Genomic DNA, 6209 nt, shown 5'->3' on the forward strand with positions numbered 1-6209 from the left:
CCATCCCCCATGTCATCTTAGATTATTTAGTGTTCCACCCTCTCCCTGTGAATTATTCTTCTGATTACTATAATAGTGAATACTATAATAGTGAATAGAGTTCACTACAGAGAATTATACATAACATTTCTCTACATAGGAATACAGATAATTAGGTCTTACTGAGGTCCTTAAAAAGGCAAATTTAAAAATTATGAGTTTTCTTTCTTTCCCCTCTGTTTCTTATTTACCTTTTCATGTTTCTCTCGATTTTTGTGGTTGGATATCAAACTTTCCATTTAGCCCTGTTCTTTTCTGTGCAAATACTTGGAATTCTTCAATTTTGTTGAATGCCCATACTTTCCCCTGGAAATATATAGTCAATTTTGATGGGTAGTTGATCCGTGGTTGCAGGCCCAGCTCTCTTGCCTTTCTGAATATCGTATTCCAAGCCTTGCGATCTTTTAGCATGGAGGCTGCCAGATCCTGTGTGATCCTGATTGGTGCTCCTTGATATTTGAATTGTTTCTTTCTGGCTTCTTGTAAGATTCTTTCCTTTGCTTGGAAACTCTTGAATTTGGCGATTATATTTCTGGGTGTTTTCTTTTCTTGATCGAATGTCGCAGGTGTTCTATGAATCCTTTCAATGTCTATATTGCCCTCTTGTTGTAGGACTTCAGGGCAATTTTGCTGAATTATTTCTGTTAGTATGGAGTCCAGGTTTCTATTAATTTCTGATTTTTCTGGAAGACCAATTATTCTCAAATTGTCTCTTCTAGACCGGTTTTCTTGGTCTGTCACTCTCTCATTGAGATATTTCATGTTTTTTTTTTTTTTTTTTTTTTTTTTTTTTTGTTTTATTTGTTCTTGTTGTCTTGAGAGATCATTAGCTTCTAGGTGCTCAATTCTAGCCTTTAGGGACTTGTTTTCAGCTATAATCTTTCGGTTTTCGGCCATAATCTTCTGGTTTTCAGCTATAAGCTTCTGGTATTCCTTTTCAATCTGGTCATTTCTGGTGTTCAATTTGCTTATCAGTTCATTTGGTTTCTGAGCCTCACTTTCCAGTTGCAAGATTCTACCTTTTAAACTGTTATTTTCTTGCCAGATCTCTTCCATTTTCCTCAAAATCTCAGTTTTGAACTCTTCCATAGCTTGTGAGGAGTTTTCCTTATTTGAGGAGGGTCCGGATGCTTGTTTGTTCTCCTCCTCTGTTTGCTCGGTTGTCTGGATTTTGTCTGTGTAAAAGTTGTCAAGTGTTAAAGACTTCTTTTTCTTGTTGTTAATCTTTCTCTTCCGAACTTCCTGAGTCTGGGTAGCCATCATTAGCTCAGCAGTTTCTCAGCTTTATCCTCGCGCTCAGCGACTGTTTGCGGTCTTTTGGCTCCTGAGGTCTGAGGTCTGGTTTTTTCCAATGTCAAGCCCCCTGGTGGACCCCCTTGCTTGATCCTCTACTGGAGGTTTCTTTACAAGTCTCAGGGCGCTGCTTCCACAGTCATATACCCATCTGCACTGCTTCCCCACTCAGGGTTTCAGAGCCTTAGCTTGCAGCCGTGCCTCCACCTGCGCCTGTGCTCTGTGCCCGCACTCAAGAGTTCGTGTGCGTTCTTTAGCTTTTTGGGGACCTAAATCTTGCTGCTCTCAGGAACAGGCCCTGGAGCTGCCAATGACTCGATGGGTGCCCCAAACTTGCTCTATTTCTTTTTAGCTGGCTTCGGCGCTATAGGTGGTGTGTGGGGAGGGGGTGGGGAGTGGGGTGGTTGCTCAGCCCACGATTTAGTGAGAGCTGTTTCACCCCTTTATAGCATGGAAATGTCCCGATTCCACGTACCTTCCACACTGCACCCTATTGTGGGGTTCCTCCGTTCGTCTGGACTTGTTTTTATGTCCCCTTGAGGAGTCTTGTGTGTTTTGGTCAGGAGAGGTTAAGAGCTGCTTTTTACTCTGCCACCATCTTAACCCAGAACCCTCTAGATATAATTTTTAATAATTATTTTCTGACATTTTGAGATCCATGTTCTCTCCTTCCCTTTCTCTCCTCCTCTCCTCTGAGATGGCAGGTAATATTATATAGGCTATACATGTTCTATCATGCAATTTATATTTCCATGTTCATCATGTTATGAAAGAAGAAATATGTTGTTTATACAAGAAAAAAACACAAGGGCAATAAAATAAAATTAGTATGCTTCACACTGCATTCTGACTCCATCAGTTTTTTTCTATGGTGGTAGACAGCCTTTTTCTTTGGAGCTATCTTGGATCCTCGCATTGTTAATAATAGTTAAAACATTCCCAGTTTATCATCATACATTATTGCTATTACTGTGTATATCATTCTGGTTGTGCTCACTTCACTTTTCATACAAGTCTGTCCAGGTTTGTTTTGTTTTATTTATGATCATTCTGTTCAGCATGTCTACAATAGTATTGTATCACCATCATATAATACAGCTTGTTCAGCCATTCCCCAATTGGTGAGCATTCCTTCAGTTTCCAATTCTTTGCCACCATAAAAACGAGCAGCTATGAGTACTTTTGTATATTTAGGTTCTTTCCCTATATCTTTGACCTCTTTGGGACACAGACCCAGTATGTGGCTACTCTGAGTCAAAGGTTACTAGTTTTATGGTCCTTTGGGCATGGTTCCAAATTGTTTTCCAGAATGGTTGTAGGTGCACAAGACAGATCAAAGAGAGAAAACTTTGGGGGTAATCTGTGTATGGACTGAAAAGCTTTTTTAGGATGATGGAAGCACAATCTGTTTTGTATTTCCTTTGCTTAACCACAGTAGGTGGGGAGTAAGGTATGTAGGGGTCACAATGGACTGAATACATATAAGAAGAATGAAATCATCACACTGGATCTCATGGCCAAGGCAAGGATTCAGGAAAAAAACAAGATATTATTCCAAATGCATTTTTCTAGTTGTGACAATATCAGTAAACTTCATGAGTTAATGAGTCCTGATTTTCTACCTATAAGAAAGAATGATGGGCACTCCAAATTCCTAAAATCCATCCTTTTGTGGTACTGGCTGATTAAACAATGGACCTTCTGCCTCCTCTAAAGGTGTTGTTATAGGTAATTTATAAGATAGATTATAAAATAGCAATAAGAAAGTTTAGATACACATATATACATAGACAGCTAAAGGCAAAACCTTGGCTGGCAGCCATGGACATTCTATATAGAATGCAGGAGAAAGAGAGCTGGAGAGTGAAGCTGACAGGGCAGGAAGGAACTGAGTTTCTATAACCTGTGAACCTTTTTGGAGAAGTTGGGAGTGATCAGCAAAAAGCGCCTAGGTTGAGAGAAGGCTAAACCTCTGCAATGTGGTGGACAAATTGCAGATAGCCTTTTTCCCTAGCCCTCTGGATCTATTGGCTGACCAAGGATTTTGTTCCTGTGACCTTATTTAATCAAGGGATCAGCTTGGACCAGTGCCCTGAGAAACCCCGATCTCCAAGCCCTTTGCAGTCTCTCCATCCCAGCTAGGGTGCCTGCTTGTTAGTGTTAGTGTGAGAGGGAAACCAGCCTAACTCCTACATTCTAATGACAGTTGATTGATTTTCCTGTTTGATAGACAACCCTCACCCATTTCCCTTTACCTTAATATCATTAAAACCTTGTTTTTTTTACACGTCTTGTTGTTCCTCCTCTACAACCAAAAGAACCCACAGTAAAGTAAATTGGATATCCCTGGTTAGTTAGAGGGTAGTTATCTACCAAATGGCCATTCACCCATTCAGTCCTTTCCTTCTGGGAGTGGGTATGATCCTATTTGTGTTTCTTTACTGTCTGGAGTTGTCCAAACTCACCCAGAAATAGTCCTACTACCTTATTTATTCAGTGTTTACATTAAAATAAGATTCTTAGCAAGAGAGGAAGTTTCCCAAACCCATCTGGGCTCCTCTTAGTTTATGCACCAAATATCCTTAACCTCAACAGGCCCTCACAAGTTAGATACTTCCACAAATGGTCAATATCTCCCAGACTCAAAGGCACCTCACCATATTCCCTAGATTTATTATCTTCCCCATCCTCTTTATCCCTTGTCATGTAGCCATGAGTTTATGAGTTTTACCTATAATAAAGATTTGGGTAAACCTATGTTTAGTCCAGACTTTGTAACTTGAAAGAATTCCCTTGAAGTAGCTATCTGTATTGCTTCCCCTTGCCTGTCACCGACATCCCACATCCCATCCACATCCATCATGTATCCATGTGTAATGATTTTCCTAATAAATACTTCAAGCTAGAGCAGCAATGGGACTCTGCTCAAATCTTCCTTTGTCTCCCCACTTCATTCTTCCATGCTGAGTTGTCCTCCCAAAGAACCCTGCCTAGGCCTGAATACACAGCCACAACAAAATATTAATATAGATAGAATCCCACCAGTAATCTGTGCAAACTGAAGGCTTCTTGATAGGAGAGAGGTATTTAGAAGGAAATGTAGCCATTTACTGGCAAAGGGGTTTATGGAATGGAAGGAAAGACATAAGAATCTTGGGAGGCAGAAACCCAGAAGTTTGTGAGGAAAAGTCTAGGAATTTTTGAGCCTCAGGAGAAAAGAGGGCCTTAGAGTGCAGGAAAACACCCACACAAATAGCCAACCAAACTGAATTCAATCATGAGCTGTTTAATGATTTGCCTCAACACAATTTTGTAGTTTTTCCTATGGGGAAGCATATAATTTCTACTGGTACTTTGTGAATTGAACCCTTCTCTGCTTCTGCCCCCTCCCTGCTTTTAGATCTGTTTAATCACCACAGTTTTCACTCTTCTTAAACATTATTTGCTGTATGTCTCCAGATGAAGGTAAGTTGATTCTTACTGCATTCTAAGTGTTTGCTACAAAGAAATGGACCACACAACCAGGAAAGACAAAAGGGAACCTGTAGAACAGTAGTCCTAGACTTAACTGCAGACCTGCAGTGAAGCTCCCTTTCTCTAGAAACTCACAGAATTCTGGGCTTCAGAAGAATGTACCCATGTGCTCAGTATGAAAGGCCAGGGTGGGCCGATCCTCATGTGTTCTGATGAGAAGATGCCATTTTCTTCTGGGGTTACAAAAAGGCCTAGGATGAGACAGATAGGGCCCAGCTAGATCTAAGAAACTTCAGTTAAGACTTTTTAAAGTTCAAGTGCCTCTGAGTCAGACTGGGTAGAGTATTTTATAAATATTTCTTGTCCAGGTGTGCCTTCATTGATTCTGGTCCAAAAGCTCTCTACCATGGCTTCCCTATTTAAGTTCCCAGGTCTCTTAACCTGAGTATATATTCTTAATTTTATAGTGTCATGTAAAAAACAAACAAACAAACAAAATAGGCACATTAATGCCCTTGGTGGAACTGTGGTCAGGCATTCTTGAAAGCAATTTGGAACTATGCCCCAAAATTCACTGGACTCTACATTCCCTTTGACTCTTTAGTACCACTGCTAGATCTATATACTAAAGAGATCAAAGATAAAGGAAAAGGTTCTATATGTACAAAAATGTTTTTAGCAGCTCTTTTTTTGGTGGCAAAAAATTGGAAACTTCCTCAGACACAACCTAGCTGTATGACCCTGGGCAAGTCAGTTAACCCCCATTGCCTAGCACTTACTGCTCTTCTGCCTTAGAACCAATACACACCATTGATTCTAAGATGGAAGAGTTTAAAAAAAACCTGGAAACTCACTGAATGTCCATCATTTGGGACATAGCTAAATAAAATTGTGGTATATGTATTAACTATTGTTTTGCTATACAAAATGATGAAAGGGACATTTTAAGAAAAAACTCATCCTCTTCCAGAAAAATGTCCAGTATTCCAAGCTGTAGCCCAGAAATCTAAATCCCATTGTCAGACACCATTTAATTGATCTTTAAATTTGTGATCATATTAGAACATCTTTCCACCCTTAAAAACGACCCAGCTATAGAATTCTACTATTTCTCCTGACCCTGTCATGGGTTCCAGCTGAGCAGTAGTCTCCCTGGTTTGGGGTAAGCAAAGAAACCACACAGGAAGTACTTATGCAGGTGGGGGTAAGAAGTACCCTGTGAAAAAGTCAAGTTGGTAACTGGATCAGGGAAGTGAAAGGTTGGACTGGGAAAGTTTTGTCAGGTGCAGATAAAGGATCAAAATCAAAAAATAAAACCTTAGGGTTCTAGTGAGGAACAAGGTCTGGTGTCAGGTGCTGGAAGGTTTGATAACTAGACAAACAAGAAGTTGGACTTGACAGAG

The sequence above is a fragment of the Gracilinanus agilis genome, chromosome 4 (assembly GCF_016433145.1).
Source record: "Gracilinanus agilis isolate LMUSP501 chromosome 4, AgileGrace, whole genome shotgun sequence".
Classification (NCBI taxonomy): domain Eukaryota; kingdom Metazoa; phylum Chordata; class Mammalia; order Didelphimorphia; family Didelphidae; genus Gracilinanus; species Gracilinanus agilis.